Below are 17,500 nucleotides of genomic sequence, written 5' to 3' on the forward strand. Positions count from 1 at the left end.
CCACTCCTCCAGGAGAGCCCCCCTGATGGCCTCCAGCGCATCCCCCCCCGCGTCCGGGTCAACCGCCACCGTGGGCACCACTGAGGCCGTGTCCAAACCGCGCCGCAGCCTGTACCTGCAATCGGCCTCCTTGATTTTCAGGTCGATGGGGGGGACGCCCAGCAGAACCGGAAGCGCGTCCGTCGACACAGTCCTGTATGCCGAAGCCATCCTGAGCAGAACGAGTCGTTGGGCCCTGGCCAGCTCCATACTGTCCCTCACGGTGAGAAGGTCCCTCCACGCCGCGGCAGCGTACGTCGCGATGGGGACGAAGAGACCCCGGTAGAGGGTGAGCGTGCACCTGAGCTTAAGGCCCCAGTCCCGCCTGGCCACGGCAAGCAAGGCGCCGAATTTTTCCATAGTCTTGGTCCTAATAGCCCTGGCGTGTGTGGCGACCCTCAGACGCTCGTCGAAATGCACGCCGAGGTACCGGACGGACCTGACCATGCGCACCTGCTTTCCCCCGACCCTGATGGTCGGCGGCCTCCTGACATCCAGCGAACCCCTGAACAGGATCATCTCGGACTTGCCGGGGGACAGCGCGAGTTTCTCCCTTGTGCACCACTCCTCGATGGTGGTCGCGATCGCCTGACCGGCACGCTCAAGGTGGGCGCGGCTGTCCCCGTCGACTATGACCAGCAGGTCATCAGCATACGCCACGAATCCGGTCCCGGCGCTCCGCAGCTCCCGGAGCAGGTCATCGAAGACCAGGTTCCATAGTCCCGGTCCCAGGATTGAGCCCTGGGGGCATCCCTTAGTGGCCGCCTTGCTGACCCGCTCGTGCCTGCCGATGAGAACCGCCGAGCGGTCCCGGAGGTAGTCCGCAAGCACCGCATAAAGGTTCCGCGGGCAGGACCTGACCCTGAGGTGGTGCAGGACACTGGGCCACCAGACATTGTCAAAGGCCCCCCTGATGTCGAAGAGGAGCGCCAGGACATACTTCCGACCCGAGGCAGCGACCAGTCCCCTCATTCCCAGTATGGCGTCCGTCGTCGACCTCCCGGCCCTGAATCCGTACTGGTCCGCACTCGCGTGTAGGGGGTCCAGCAGCACAGGCTCGAGCCTCTTAAGGAGGAGCCTCTCGAAGCACTTCCCCAGCACCGGCAGGAGGCAAATCGGCCGATACGACGCCGGGTCACCAGCGTCCCTGCCAGGTCCCTTTAGGAGGGCGCGAATGGAGCCGATCTTCCACTGCTCGGGGAAGACTCCGCGCCGGAGGCACGCGTTGTAAACCTCCAGGAGGTCACCGCGAATGATCTCGTACGAAGCCTTGAGGACCTCCACCTCAATACCATCGATGCCGGGGGCCTTACCGTTCCTCATGCCCGAGACCGCGACCCAAAGCTCCCCCTCCGTGAACGGGGGCGTGTCCGGCGCTGTTGCAGGGGCGAGCACCTCGGCGCGCCGGTGCTCCTGCTCCCGAGTGGTGTCCGGGGTGTCGTCCGGCACGAGGGCGTCAAGGAGGGCCCTCGCGGCAGCTCCCCATGTTGGGGCGACGTCTGTCGCGCCCGTGGTTGCCAGGGCCATGTCCGGGGTGAACCTCCTCGTGCAAAGCTTGTAAACCACGCCCCAGGGGTCGCGGTTCCCAGCGTCGGTGACGAAAGACCGCCAGCTTGCCTTTTTCGCCTCGTGGACCGAGTCCTGGTACGAGCGCCTAACCCGCAGGTAGGTCGCTCTCTTCTCGGACCTCAGGTCCGGGTTGGTCTCCCGCTGGTAACGCTTTCTGGCCGAGTACGTGGCCCTCTTCGCTCTGTTGAGCTCGGGGGTCCACCAAGGGGCGGTTCTTGCACGAAGCGTCTTGGTCCTCATCACGGCCCTGCATGCTGCGATCACCAGGTCCTGTATCGCACGGACGGCCCGCGCAATTCCAAGGTCGGTGCCCAGCCATCCAGTTAGGTCCAGGCCCCTCCTCAGCTCAGCCAGGGCGCCCCGATAGCGCTTCCAGTCGGCGGCGGCGACGTTGAACCTCCCGTCCCGCCCGCGGCTCGGGACGATCTCGTCAGGACCCAGACGTAGTAGGATGACAGCGTGGTCGCTGGCAGTCCATCCCTCCCTGACGCCCCAGTCCCTGACCATCGGAAGGACCCCGCCCGAGGCGAGCGTGACGTCAATATTTGAGGCGCCCCTGTGGGACCTGTAGGTAGGCGGGGCACCAGGCTCGTTCAGGACCGTTAGGCCCCACTGTGCGATCCTCTCCTCGAGAAGCTCGCCCCTCTCGTCAGTCCGGTGCGGTGGATGTTCCTGGGAGTGCCAGAGGGCGGACTTGGCGTTCACGTCGGCCCCCAGAAGCAACTTCTGTCCCGGAAGCTGGGCTACCAGTCTGTCCACTCTCTCCAGGTACGGGACCACGCTGTCCGAGCACTGGAAGTAGGCCGAGGCCACGTACAGGCGGCCAAAGGGGCCGGTGATCTCCGCACAGACACAGTGCTCGTCACTGAGGTGCGCAATCTTGAGCGCCGCTATGTTGGGGTTACGCACAACGACAGCTGCCATGGCCCTCGCTCCGTCCCTCGCCCCGGTGATGATCGTGGCTGAGGAGTTAATGCCCACGAGTCTTCCCCTGACGCAGTAGGGCTCCTGTGCCAGGAGGATGTCGATGCGCCTGTCCGCCATCAGTTTGTCGACCTCCAGCGACACTAGACGCGAGCACCTCATGTTATGTTGCATGATCGTGATGCCCGGGATGCTTTTGGTGTGGGGCTTAATAACCATAATCCGTGCGTGTGAGCGACAGATTTATGGCTGTGATGTATGCAGGGCAGTCTTTGCTCGTGACACAGTGTGTGGAGCTCTTTCCTGCCCTTGAGCAGTTGGCGCAGGTGGCCTGCCTGTCCTTCTTCGGGCACTCCTTGAAATTGTGCCCCGCTTCGGCGCAGTGGCCGCAGACCTCCCTTTCTGCCCTGCAGAATTTAGCTGGGTGTCCGAAGCCCTGACACTTGTAGCATCTCGTAACAGTGAGGTGGTCCTGGACTCGACAGCAGCTCCAGCCGATGTAAAGCCTCTCCTTGGGCACCAGGAGGTCGCGGGCGCGTCTGGAGACTTCAAACACCAGGTTGCACCTGTCTCTGGCCTTGTCTCCACTCTTGAACACCAGGCTCATCTCCCTCTTGACCACGGCGGCCTCTTCCTTCCCGAGGTTTTGATCGGCTACGTCCGCGATGATTTCCTTATCGTCTTGGGTCCGGGGAACGTCGAAGATGATGATCCTGGGGCTCCTCTTCGGCGCAGGGGCCACGACCAGTCCAGCGGCCCGGAGCTTGTCGTCGGCCATGAGAGTGGCGACATCAGACCTATTGGCCGTGACCAGGGCGACGCCGGAGCCCTGGGTCTTCCGGACTCCCTTGATCCGGAGGCCATGGGACCTTGGGGACACCAGTTGGAAGACGGCCTCTTTGGTCTTGTCGCTGTCGTCGTACTTCGTCTGGTCCGTCGGTGTTATGATTACGACATTCGGCGGGTCCTGCTTTTGGGTTGACCTCGCGGCAATCGCCGACTTGACCCCAACCCGCTCCGCGTACGTGGGGGGCTTCCTTGTGGTGGCGGCAGCGGCGACGGCGACGGCGGCGGCTTGCTCCTGGAGGGCCTGGCAGGAGCGCGAGTGCGCCTTTGTCTGCATCTCGGCTTCATCAAGGCATCCCTCCAGCTTACTGGAATACACAAGCGTTTTTACCAGGTAGTCGTGCAACTTGGTAGCCTGCGTGCACAGGGCATGCACCACGGAGGGCGGGATCTCGTTCTGCGGCAACGTGATGGTCTGTATGAGCTGCCGGTACGCCTTGGCCGCGCTTGCCCTGAACGCGACGACATTGGTGTCCTCCTCTGACGCTTTGTCCGGCGAACGATCCGGTGTCTGGACCTGGGTCGGTTGTTTGTCCTTCCTTTTCTTCTTTGTCTTCTTCCGGGTGGTCTCCATTGGCGGCCGGAAGGTCTGGTCGGAGGTGACAACGGTCTCGGAGTCAGTGTCCGAGAGTACCCTCTTCTTCATGCGGCGACCGTCTCCCGAAGAGGCAACCTCCATGTCGGGGCTAGTACACCGCCCTCACCGTTGGAAGAAAAAAAAAAAAAAAAAAAAAAAAAAAAAAAAAAAAAAAAAAAAAAATTATTAATTAAAATTATTTATAAAAAAAAAAAAAAAAAAATTGTCCAAAAGTTGTTAAAAATTGTTTAAAATTGTTTAAACAAATTGTTTAAACAATTATTTAAACAATTGCCCGGATACTGTTTGTTGTTGTCCATTCACTTTCGAATTTCGCGCAAAAAAAGTTATTAAATTATTTATAAAATTGTCCAAAAGTTGTTAAAAATTGTTTACAATTGTCCAAACAAATCGTTCAAACAATTGTTTAAACAATTGCCCGGATACTGATTGTTGTTGTCCATTCACTTTCGAATTTCGCGCACTGATGTTCGTCTAAGTCCGTGGCGGAAACTCGATGAGTTATTTCGGCCCGGGGAGTTCACTGTCGCCAACCCTAGTAAAATTTGCGAGGTTGGCAGCAGCGGTGATGCTCTCTGTAGACTGGAAACTCCAAGCTTGTTACGGCCCGGCGACAGCCAATCAGAATGCTCAACACCGCGACTGCAGCGCCAGCCCACGCCGACGGTGGCGTCTCGAAGTTAGAGGTGGCAGTACGTTGTTTCTCGATGTATTGGACGATTTTTTCACTTCCACAGTTTTGCACCGATTTACACTTGCGATACGTCAAATTAACCGCTATCGCTAGCAATTAATTCTGACGTAATCAGATTTGCAATACGGTCTCTATTTTCGCCGGAATCGGACCCCGAACACCGGCGTGTCAAAACACGTGGCGATCCGTATGTCAACTTTCACTCGCTATAATTTTGTCAATTTCGAACCGATTTCCACAATTTATATCACGAACTGATCCTCTCCACTAGCACTTCACTCTAATGCACTGTTTATAATTTTTACGGCTGATTTAACCACTTTTTATCGATGTAACACGGAGCACGGCGTGACGACGCGTACACTCGCTACGACACCTGGCGGCAGAATCCAGTAGATAGGGACAGTTTGCTGTGGTCCATGGGTCGAGAGTCGACCCGGCCGCACCCGAGGCTTGCGCCCATATCGGCTTGGACCGGCCAGATGTTGTTTGGCCGCCACTCTCCAGCGAGCCACTGCCAGGGGAACCGCTGGCTAGATGTTATGCCAGGATTGGCTTGGAAAAACCCTGCCCTCGGCAGTACGCCTCATTGGACAAGTTGGATCTACCTAGTAGGAAGCGACTCATTTAGTCAACCCTGGCCGTCGCTTGGCGCCGGCCAGCGCTGTCCAGCGGGGACCACGGGGAGGTAGAGTCGCCGGCTTTCGCCCGATCCCGTGCAGGTTGGCTTCAGTCGAGACTGTTGCCGACAAAGCCCCACCGCATCAACACCGAGGTGTTGCCTGCTACCGCGGTCGGGGCTGGTGTGGGTTGTGTGTGTATGTGTGTGTGTTTGTGTGAGTGTGCGCTTGCGTGCGTATGCCTGTTTGGTGTTGCATACGTGCGTGTGTTGTGGTGTTGTTGTTGTGTTGTGGTGTATGGGGGTTGGGTCTGGGTTGCCGGCGATGATCCTAGGGATCCCGATCGGGCGGCGGCCCCGATCTGCGGGTGGTGGACCTGGTCGTCATGGTGGTGGATCGGCGCTGTTCCTCCCCGGTTGCCGCGGGCGGTCCTCCCCCGGTCGGCACCCCCCAGAAACGCTCCTTAGCGCGCAGGATACACCGCGCCGTGACCATGAACTCCCCATAAATGTCCTCGGTGACGAGGGCGGAGAGGGTCGGCGGCCACTCAATCCCGAGGGCCGCGCAGCGCTCCCGCAGGCCCATCCTCTCCCCCGCGTGCTGCGGGCAGTCCAGCAGGGTGTGAAGCGGGTCCTCCGAGTCGAAGCCGCATCTGCAGGCCGGAGACGGGGCGATGCCAAGGTAATGAAGCTTGGCCGCGAAGTCACCATGTCCCGTCAGGAACTGGGAGGCGTAATGGTTGGGTTTAACCCACCAGGCCCCCAGCCTCGCCTCCACGTTTGGGAAGACACTGAAGGTGTGCCTTCCCTTGGTACTCCCGGTCCATCTCGCCTGCCACTCCTCCAGGAGAGCCCCCCTGATGGCCTCCAGCGCATCCCCCCCCGCGTCCGGGTCAACCGCCACCGTGGGCACCACTGAGGCCGTGTCCAAACCGCGCCGCAGCCTGTACCTGCAATCGGCCTCCTTGATTTTCAGGTCGATGGGGGGGACGCCCAGCAGAACCGGAAGCGCGTCCGTCGACACAGTCCTGTATGCCGAAGCCATCCTGAGCAGAACGAGTCGTTGGGCCCTGGCCAACTCCATCCTGTCCCTCACGGTGAGAAGGTCCCTCCACGCCGCGGCCGCGTACGTCGCGATGGGGACGAAGAGACCCCGGTAGAGGGTGAGCGTGCACCTGAGTTTAAGGCCCCAGTCCCGCCTGGCCACGGCAAGCAAGGCGCCGAATTTTTCCATAGCCTTGGTCCTAATAGCCCTGGCGTGTGTGGCGACCCTCAGACGCTCGTCGAAATGCACGCCGAGGTACCGGACGGACCTGACCATGCGCACCTGCTTTCCCCCGACCCTGATGGTCGGCGGCCTCCTGACATCCAGCGAACCCCTGAACAGAATCATCTCGGACTTGCCGGGGGACAGCGCGAGTTTCTCCCTTGTGCACCACTCCTCGATGCTGGTCGCGATCGCCTGACCGGCACGCTCAAGGTGGGCGCGGCTGTCCCCGTCGACTATGACCAGCAGGTCATCAGCATACGCCACGAATCCGGTCCCGGCGCTCCGCAGCTCCCGGAGCAGGTCATCGAAGACCAGGTTCCATAGTCCCGGTCCCAGGATTGAGCCCTGGGGGCATCCCTTAGTGGCCGCCTTGCTGACCCGCTCGTGCCTGCCGATGAGAACCGCCGAGCGGTCCCGGAGGTAGTCCGCAAGCACCGCATAAAGGTTCCGCGGGCAGGACCTGACCCTGAGGTGGTGCAGGACACTGGGCCACCAGACATTGTCAAAGGCCCCCCTGATGTCGAAGAGGAGCGCCAGGACATACTTCCGACCCGAGGCAGCGACCAGTCCTCTCATTCCCAGTATGGCGTCCGTCGTCGACCTCCCGGCCCTGAATCCGTACTGGTCCGCACTCGCGTGTAGGGGGTCCAGCAGCACAGGCTCGAGCCTCTTAAGGAGGAGCCTCTCGAAGCACTTCCCCAGCACCGGCAGGAGGCAAATCGGCCGATACGACGCCGGGTCACCAGCGTCCCTGCCAGGTCCCTTTAGGAGGGCGCGAATGGAGCCGATCTTCCACTGCTCGGGGAAGACTCCGCGCCGGAGGCACGCGTTGTAAACCTCCAGGAGGTCACCGCGAATGATCTCGTACGAAGCCTTGAGGACCTCCACCTCAATACCATCGATGCCGGGGGCCTTACCGTTCCTCATGCCCGAGACCGCGACCCAAAGCTCCCCCTCCGTGAACGGGGGCGTGTCCGGCGCTGTTGCAGGGGCGAGCACCTCGGCGCGCCGGTGCTCCTGCTCCCGAGTGGTGTCCGGGGTGTCGTCCGGCACGAGGGCGTCAAGGAGGGCCCTCGCGGCAGCTCCCCATGTTGGGGCGACGTCTGTCGCGCCCGTGGTTGCCAGGGCCATGTCCGGGGTGAACCTCCTCGTGCAAAGCTTGTAAACCACGCCCCAGGGGTCGCGGTTCCCAGCGTCGGTGACGAAAGACCGCCAGCTTGCCTTTTTCGCCCCGTGGACCGAGTCCTGGTACGAGCGCCTAACCCGCAGGTAGGTCGCTCTCTTCTCGGACCTCAGGTCCGGGTTGGTCTCCCGCTGGTAACGCTTTCTGGCCGAGTACGTGGCCCTCTTCGCTCTGTTGAGCTCGGGGGTCCACCAAGGGGCGGTTCTTGCACGAAGCGTCTTGGTCCTCATCACGGCCCTGCATGCTGCGATCACCAGGTCCTGTATCGCACGGACGGCCCGCGCAATTCCAAGGTCGGTGCTCAGCCGTCCAGTTAGGTCCAGGCCCCTCCTTAGCTCAGCCAGGGCGCCCCGATAGCGCTTCCAGTCGGCGGCGGCGACGTTGAACCTCCCGTCCCGCCCGCGGCTCGGGACGATCTCGTCAGGTCCCAGACGTAGCAGGATGACAGCGTGGTCGCTGGCAGTCCATCCCTCCCTGACGCCCCAGTCCCTGACCATCGGAAGGACCCCGCCCGAGGCGAGCGTGACGTCAATATTTGAGGCGCCCCTGTGGGACCTGTAGGTAGGCGGGGCACCAGGCTCGTTCAGGACCGTTAGGCCCCACTGTGCGATCCTCTCCTCGAGAAGCTCGCCCCTCTCGTCAGTCCGGTGCGGTGGATGTTCCTGGGAGTGCCAGAGGGCGGACTTGGCGTTCACGTCGGCCCCCAGAACCAATTTCTGTCCCGGAAGCTGGGCTACCAGTCTGTCCACTCTCTCCAGGTACGGGACCACGCTGTCCGAGCACTGGAAGTAGGCCGAGGCCACGTACAGGCGGCCAAAGGGGCCGGTGATCTCCGCACAGACACAGTGCTCGTCACTGAGGTGCGCAATCTTGAGCGCCGCTATGTTGGGGTTACGCACAACGACAGCTGCCATGGCCCTCGCTCCGTCCCTCGCCCCGGTGATGATCGTGGCTGAGGAGTTAATGCCCACGAGTCTTCCCCTGACGCAGTAGGGCTCCTGTGCCAGGAGGATGTCGATGCGCCTGTCCGCCATCAGTTTGTCGACCTCCAGCGACACTAGACGCGAGCACCTCATGTTATGTTGCATGATCGTGATGCCCGGGATGCTTTTGGTGTGGGGCTTAATAACCATAATCCGTGCGTGTGAGCGACAGATTTATGGCTGTGATGTATGCAGGGCAGTCTTTGCTCGTGACACAGTGTGTGGAGCTCTTTCCTGCCCTTGAGCAGTTGGCGCAGGTGGCCTGCCTGTCCTTCTTCGGGCACTCCTTGAAATTGTGCCCCGCTTCGGCGCAGTGGCCGCAGACCTCCCTTTCTGCCCTGCAGAATTTAGCTGGGTGTCCGAAGCCCTGACACTTGTAGCATCTCGTAACAGTGAGGTGGTCCTGGACTCGACAGCAGCTCCAGCCGATGTAAAGCCTCTCCTTGGGCACCAGGAGGTCGCGGGCGCGTCTGGAGACTTCAAACACCAGGTTGCACCTGTCTCTGGCCTTGTCTCCACTCTTGAACACCAGGCTCATCTCCCTCTTGACCACGGCGGCCTCTTCCTTCCCGAGGTTTTGATCGGCTACGTCCGCGATGATTTCCTTATCGTCTTGGGTCCGGGGAACGTCGAAGATGATGATCCTGGGGCTCCTCTTCGGCGCAGGGGCCACGACCAGTCCAGCGGCCCGGAGCTTGTCGTCGGCCATGAGAGTGGCGACATCAGACCTATTGGCCGTGACCAGGGCGACGCCGGAGCCCTGGGTCTTCCGGACTCCCTTGATCCGGAGGCCATGGGACCTTGGGGACACCAGTTGGAAGACGGCCTCTTTGGTCTTGTCGCTGTCGTCGTACTTCGTCTGGTCCGTCGGTGTTATGATTACGACATTCGGCGGGTCCTGCTTTTGGGTTGACCTCGCGGCAATCGCCGACTTGACCCCAACCCGCTCCGCGTACGTGGGGGGCTTCCTTGTGGTGGCGGCAGCGGCGACGGCGACGGCGGCGGCTTGCTCCTGGAGGGCCTGGCAGGAGCGCGAGTGCGCCTTTGTCTGCAGCTCGGCTTCATCAAGGCATCCCTCCAGCTTACTGGAATACACAAGCGTTTTTACCAGGTAGTCGTGCAACTTGGTAGCCTGCGTGCACAGGGCATGCACTACGGAGGGCGGGATCTCGTTCTGCGGCAACGTGATGGTCTGTATGAGCTGCCGGTACGCCTTGGCCGCGCTTGCCCTGAACGCGACGACATTGGTGTCCTCCTCTGACGCTTTGTCCGGCGAACGGTCCGGTGTCTGGACCTGGGTCGGTTGCTTGTCCTTCCTTTTCTTCTTTGTCTTCTTCCGGGTGGTCTCCATTGGCGGCCGGAAGGTCTGGTCGGAGGTGACAACGGTCTCGGAGTCAGTGTCCGAGAGTACCCTCTTCTTCATGCGGCGACCGTCTCCCGAAGAGGCAACCTCCATGTCGGGGCTAGTACACCGCCCTCACCGTTGGGAAAAAAAAAAAAAAAAAAAAAAAAAAAAAAAAAAAAAAAAAAAAAAAAAAAAAAAAAAAAAAAAAAAAATTATTAATTAAAATTATTTATAAAAAAAAATTGTCCAAAAGTTGTTAAAAATTGTTTAAAATTGTTTAAACAAATTGTTTAAACAATTATTTAAACAATTGCCCGGATGCTGTTTGTTGTTGTCCCTTCACTTTCGAATTTCGCGCAAAAAAAGTTATTAAATTATTTATAAAATTGTCCAAAAGTTGTTAAAAATTGTTTACAATTGTCCGAACAAATCGTTCAAACAATTGTTTAAACAATTGCCCGGATACTGATTGTTGTTGTCCATTCACTTTCGAATTTCGCGCACTGATGTTCGTCTAAGTCCGTGGCGGAAACTCGATGAGTTATTTCGGCCCGGGGAGTTCACTGTCGCCAACCCTAGTAAAATTTACGAGGTTGGCAGCAGCGGTGATGCTCTCTGTAGACTGGAAACTCCAAGCTTGTTACGGCCCGGCGACAGCCAATCAGAATGCTCAACACCGCGACTGCAGCGCCAGCCCACGCCGACGGCGGCGTCTCGAAGTTCGAGGTGGCAGTACGTTGTTTCTCGATGTATTGGACGATTTTTCCACTTCCACAGTTTTGCACCGATTTACACTTGCGATACGTCAAATTAACCGCTATCGCTAGCAATTAATTCTGACGTAATCAGATTTGCAATACGGTCTCTATTTTCGCCGGAATCGGACCCCGAACACCGGCGTGTCAAAACACGTGGCGATCCGTATGTCAACTTTCACTCGCTATAATTTTGTCAATTTCGAACCGATTTCCACAATTTATATCACGAACTGATCCTCTCCACTAGCACTTCACTCTAATGCACTGTTTATAATTTTTACGGCTGATTTAACCACTTTTTATCGATGTAACACGGAGCACGGCGTGACGACGCGTACACTCGCTACGACACCTGGCGGCAGTCCAAGTAGATAGGGACAGTTAGTGTTGTCGTCAAACTGTGGTCTCTGAGAGACGGGCCGTACCTAAGTCCTTGGTGGACCATACCGGCCGCTCTTGCGACTTGTGCCTGGTGTTCGGGCTCTACCTTCGTTCACCATCGTATCAGGGGAAGACAGCGTGCTACTCCCACTGCCACCTCGAGTCCAACCCAATCCAGGCACTCTTACGGAGTAGTGTTAAAGTCTTTTATCTCCGCAAGAGGGGCTTCAGCCTGGCCCGAGGGGACGAACCCCGAGGGGTTCGCCCAGCATGCCGTACATCAACGGAGCTGGACGAGTCCACGCTCCGTATGCAGTTTCGTTCTATGTTCGCTTCTTAGTCTTGCTTACGGATCGTGCGAATTTTCGGAACTCCTGAAACAGCTGCTCTGACACCAGGCTGGCTTTGTCGATTGGCCACTGAAATCCTTCTCGAATCGCCGCCTGGCGTAGGTGTTCCCTGTCCTCTACGTAACGCTGACAATCGTAGAGGACGTGGTTTGGAGTTTCCTCCTCCCCACATTCGCACAACTCGTCGTCGACCAGGGCGAACGTCTTGAGCTTCGCACGGAAGTCTCCGTGTCCGCTCAAGAACTGCGCTACATCATGGTCGACTCTGATCCAGCTCGCTGAGAGACGGTCTGATACCTCGCCGAAGTATTGGAAGGTTTCCCTACCCTTCGTCGAGGACGACCATCTCTGCTGCCACATCTCTAAAGTCGCCTCCCTCAGCCTTCTGCGAACTTGGGCTTCGGTGACGACTTCGTCAGCCAATTCGGCCTGACTCACTTGATAGGTTCCATGTTGGAACCCGAGTTTCTTCCTGGCTTTGTACACGCAGCTGAACTCCGCTATCGCCAAGTCCACAGGTATCTCCCCGGCGATCACGGGGATCGCATCAGTGGAGACTGTCCTGTAGGCTTTGACGCAGCCAAGCAGAACATGCCTCTGCGCCCTGGTGAGCACTTTACTCGTCCCAGAGGTAAGGCGGTCTGCCCAGCCCGCGGCAGCATACGTGACGATTGGGACAAACAAGCCGCGGTACAAAGTACGCATCGTCCGATATCCCAATCCCCAGTTCGACTTAGCAATCCTTGCTAGCGCATTAAACGTTCGCAAGGACTTAGCATTCAAATACTCGACATGGGAATGGATACCCAGTCTAGAGTCAAAATGCACGCCAAGGTAACGCACAGAGTCCTTGACGGCAATATTCCGACCTCCTACTTTTATCACAGGTGGTCTCTCTCTGTCGAGAGAGCCTTTTAAGAATACCATCTCGGTCTTGGTCGCAGACAGCGACAATTTCTGCTGGTCGCACCAGCGAGAAATGGTGTCCACAACCAATTGGCCATTGCTTTCTAGACCCTTCCTGCTGTTCGCGAAGATCAAGACAAGAAGGTCGTCTGCATAGGCGATGGGCTCGCAAGCGAGCCCGGCGTTCGATAAGAGCTGTAGAACCTCGTCGAAGACTAAGTTCCAACAGCTCGGACCAAGAATCGATCCCTGTGGGCAGCCCTTAGTGACTTTCTTCCGCACTGCACCGCGATCAGACACCATAGTCACCACGCGGCCGTCGAAGTAGTCGACCACCAATCTAAGTAGGTTTTTTGGGCAGCCTCGCTTCCTCAACGCGTTGAGTATGCTTGGCCACCAGACATTATCAAAGGCCGCAGCAATGTCGAAGAGCAGACCCACGACGTACTTTTCCTCTCGACCGGACGCAAGCTCCCTCATCTTTACCACGGCATCAGTCGTGGATCGATGCGGCCTGAATCCGTATTGCCGATCGGAGGCGTAGTCGGGGTGCAAAAACAAACTAGCTAATCGCTACGCGATTAGCTTCTCCAAGACTTTGCCTACGACCGAAAGCAAGCATATTGGTCTGTAGGACTTTATCTCCGTTTCAGGTTTCTCGGGTCCTTTAAGGATGGTAATGATGGACCCGACTTTCCATTCCACGGGAAAGACTCCGTGTGCCAGGCATCCGTTGTAGAGTCGGAGGAGCTCGCGTGAGATTGTATTACACGAACGTTTTAAAATCTCCGGCTCGATCCGATCTAGGCCTGGACACTTGCCGCTCTTCAGTCGGTTGACCGCCGATCTGAGCTCCGAGAGGGTGAAGGGACTGGCGTCCTCACTCTCCGGCTCGATGGCAGCTTCCCTCCTGACTCGCGCATGATCCGGGGAGTCATTCGCGGGGCTATCGTCCGGAATTAACCCCTCCAGCAGCGCGGAAGCGGTGGAGTCCCAGTCTGTGGTGTAACCCTGGGCAGTGTTACGATTTATATTCGAGATGACCGTGCTGGCTGTCATCTTCTGCCTCGTGATCTTATAAATGAGGCCCCAGGGTTCCTTGTTTCCCTGCTCGGTCACGAATGCACGCCAGCTGTGCGACCGAGCAGCTTTGATGGCGGCTTTGTAGGCCTTTCTCTGTTTAAGATACTCGGTCCTCTTGGCCGCCCTCTGCTCCTCTGAACATGCTGCGTTCTGCGAGGCTCGTCTAAGTTTGTAGACTCGCCTCTTTTGCCTCGTCAGGTCGGCCGTCCACCATGGGACGGATTTTGAATGCCACTGCTTGGTTGGCATCGAGGAGTCGCACGCTTGGACGATCATTCTTTCGATCTCCTGTGCTAGATGTTCGACATCCCCCTTATTGTTCAATGGATCGGGGGATATACTCCTCTTACTTTCCTGCAGCGCCTTGTCGAACTCGGGCCATTTTGCGCTTCGGAGTCGGAACCTTGGTAATAATCCGTTCCGGTTGGTGCTGCTGTTGCTACTAATTTCGGCAGCACCGTCCTCGGCGCAAAAACTCAAAGAAAACTCTATGACTCGGTGGTCGCTGGTCGTCAGGTCCTCGCGGACCTTCCAACCTCGCACCTTGTCGCAAATATCAGGTGTCGATAGTGTGACGTCGATGTATGACTGTCCACTAGGGCTGGAAAACGTCGGAGCGTTTCCAGCCTCGTTCAAGACAACCAAGCCATGGCTCACGATAAACTCTTCGAGTTTACGGCCTCTCACGTCCGTCTCCGCGCTGCCCCACTGGGCTGATTTTGCGTTAACGTCGGCAGAGATAATGACTCGGTTATGCTTAAGTGCGGAAAGAGCTCTCTCCAATCGCGCCAGACCTGATTCAACGTCATCGGAGCATTGAAAGTACTGGCTGATCAGGAAGAAGCTCCCAAACGAACCCGAGATGCTGACACAGGACAAATGCGTGTCGCACAAGTTAGAGACTTTGACCACGGTTAGATCCGGGTTTCTGACCGCTATTGCAGCCATCACCGGTTCGCCTGCCGTGATCAGCCTCGTTCTCAAGCCTAGCCCGGGCACAGTACCCCGCCAGCTATATGGCTCTTGTGCAAGCAACACATCTACCCCTCGCCTATGCATCTCAGTCCGGACTTCGTCGGTCACATTTCGGGCCCGCTGCATGTTATGCTGCATGACCCGTATGACTCTCGAGCGTCGCCGGTCGTTTGTACTATCCATTCGAGATTCAAATTATTATTCGCGTCTTATACGAGACATCTCCAAAACCAGCGCTTCCTGATAGGAGGCGCAGGCCGGGTCTCGCGACTTATGCTCAGATGGTCGCCCTCTGTCTTTACAGTTGGAGCAAACCGGAGGCTTGCTCTTCCTGTTACAGAGCGCATACCCGTGCCCTTTTTCGGCACAATGTCCGCAGACATCCTCTTTGAATTTGCAGCGCTTCGCCGTGTGCCCGAAGCGCTGGCACTTATAGCATCGGGTGACCTGTATGAAGTCCCGCACACGACAGGAACTCCACCCGAGGTACACCCGGTCCCCTCTCTGCGCCAGCCGCCGACGAATCTGCGGACTGACGGCCACTACCCAGTTGGCTGTCTCCGGGGTCTTGCCAGCCATGCGACTGACCCGAACACCCGAAGGCACATCCTTCTGGGACGCCTCAGAGAGGTTTTGCCTCCAAAGACTGGAGGCAATTTCCTCCTTGCCCATCCCTTTCGGAATGTCATAAATCAGGACCTCGGGGTCCCGTTTGCTGGGCAAGGAGACGGACAGTCCCGCACTCGCCAGCTTCTTATTGCCTACGAAGGCTTTTAGGTCCTCCTTGCGATCGGTTTCGACGACGATGCCACCGGAGTGGATGCGTCGAACCGATCTGACACGGATCGCCTCCTTCGCAGGTTTTACGATCGACAGAACAGCTCTCTTAGTAGCATCGCTGTTCTGTCCTTTATCCTTTGGCGGGAAGATACGCACCACGTATTGTGTCGGTGGTCTTCTCGCCTCCGGAGTCGCTGACTGGTTGACCTTTGCCACTTGGGCGTAGGTCAACTGCGCGGCATTGGAGACCGTCTTCGGGAGGGTTCCCTTGGACGGCCCAGGTCGCGCCGCACTCATTACGGCAGGACGCGCTTTTAGGTCCGCCCTGACCGCGGCGAGTTGCCCTTCGACGAAGCTGTTTCGTTGAATCAGCTCCTGGACCAACTCGTTGAGTGCTCCGACTTCTGCTAGTATCTTCGACCCGGACTCCTTGTTGACTTTCGACTCGGGTCGAAAGCAAAAGGTCCGTATCTCCGATACTCGCCTGAAGGCTTCGTCTCTCACGAGATCGAGAGGCCGTACCTTGTGCCCGGAAACCGTCCCCTTCGATTTCCTGGCCTGGTTTGCTGCGGCCTTGCCAGTAGGTGCGACTGGCTTGGCACGCTTCGACTTTTTGGTGACGGTTTTCCAACCGCCACCTTCGGGGTCTTCGACACGCACGGGTGCCGGTTGCACCTTCACGAGCGTGTCTTTGACTGATTCGATTTTTCTGGGTTTCTCCTTCCCAGCCTTGCGGCTGGGGGAGTCCCCCGACTTGGGCGCTGTCCCCACGTTACCGGTGTCCGGCGCGCCTTCTACCGTGGCCTCAGTTTTCACCGAGACCGCTCGCGTGGGTGTCACGCATCTCTCCAAGGTCACACGAGGATTGGCGATGTTCAGCACCTTCCCGGACCTTGTCTTTTTCGCAGACGCAGGAGGGCTAACAGCTGCTGCTGTAGCTTCCGCGTCTGTGGCGACGGCTTCACTCCGAGTAGGAGCTGGACCCGCCGACTTCGAACGTTCAATTTGTACTTTCAATTTAGATCCCATAGTTAGATCTTTGCCTTCATCCGGTACGCTCCCCGGCCACCACCGACCCACACATTTTGGAACCCGCCATCAGGCTGGGTTAGGGCTACGCACCGGACATAGTCTGCTGACTGGGCCGATTGCTCAACCCAGCCCGCGTCCTCGCCCGTCAGAACCCACTCGCCGAAGCGTATGGTCGTTCCAAGCCGATTGACTGGACCAGGGCTGCTTTTCTCGTCCAGCCTCCCATCTAGCCGAAGCAGAGGCCAAAGGTACGTGTTGGGGACGTCTCACCCGCAGGAGAGGGCCCCCTCAGATCCCAGGATCCTCTTTTCCGACGACAAGGGTCGCCACGCACGGCAAACACGCGGGAGACAGCAGTCGGAGAGGCTGCCTCTTCCTCTCCACCACACTTCGTTCGGTTCGCTGCGTTTTGAGAACACGAGCTATCCAGCGGTACCTTTTTCGTGGAGGCTCAAGTGTGGCTAGGGCACGTTTGCCCCTTGCGGCCTGGGTTGCCCAGGTGATTGGTTGCATCCCGATTTCTAGATCCAGCGGCATGTTGCTACGTGGCGCGCTCAGACAACGAAAATGCGGCATTCCGGTCAGACCAGAAAAACCGCACAACGTGACGCGGGGGACTGCAGCCACAAGTGACAACAGTCCCCCGGTAGGGAGTAGTACAGCATATTCAATGCTGTACATGAACACGCCACAGCCCGTATGCTTAGTTCAAGGGCCTCGCCATTATGCGAAGTACTACATGTACAACGCACTGGCGGTCTCAAAATACCCTCATCGCCGATGCATCTGATGCATCCGTCAACTCGGCAGCATTCACTCCGTCGGCGTGTTGCTTTGTGGCGTGTTCAGATAACGAAAATGCGGCATTCCAGTCAGACCAGAAAAACCGCATAACGTAACGCGGGGGACTGAAGCCACAAGTGACAACAGTCCCCCGGATGGGAGTAGTGCAGCATGTTCAATACTGCACAAGAACACGCCACAGCCCGCTTGCTTAATCACGGGCCTCGTCATTATGCGAAGCACTACATGTACAACGCACTGACGGTCTCTCGAGTGCCTTCATCGCCGATGCACCTATCGACTCAGCAGCAACATTCAATCCGACGGCGTGTTGCTTCGTGGCGTGTTCAGACAACGAAAATGCGGCATTCCAGTTAGACCA

This window comes from Megalopta genalis, unplaced genomic scaffold (genome assembly GCF_051020955.1).
Source record: "Megalopta genalis isolate 19385.01 unplaced genomic scaffold, iyMegGena1_principal scaffold0084, whole genome shotgun sequence".
NCBI lineage: Eukaryota > Metazoa > Arthropoda > Insecta > Hymenoptera > Halictidae > Megalopta > Megalopta genalis.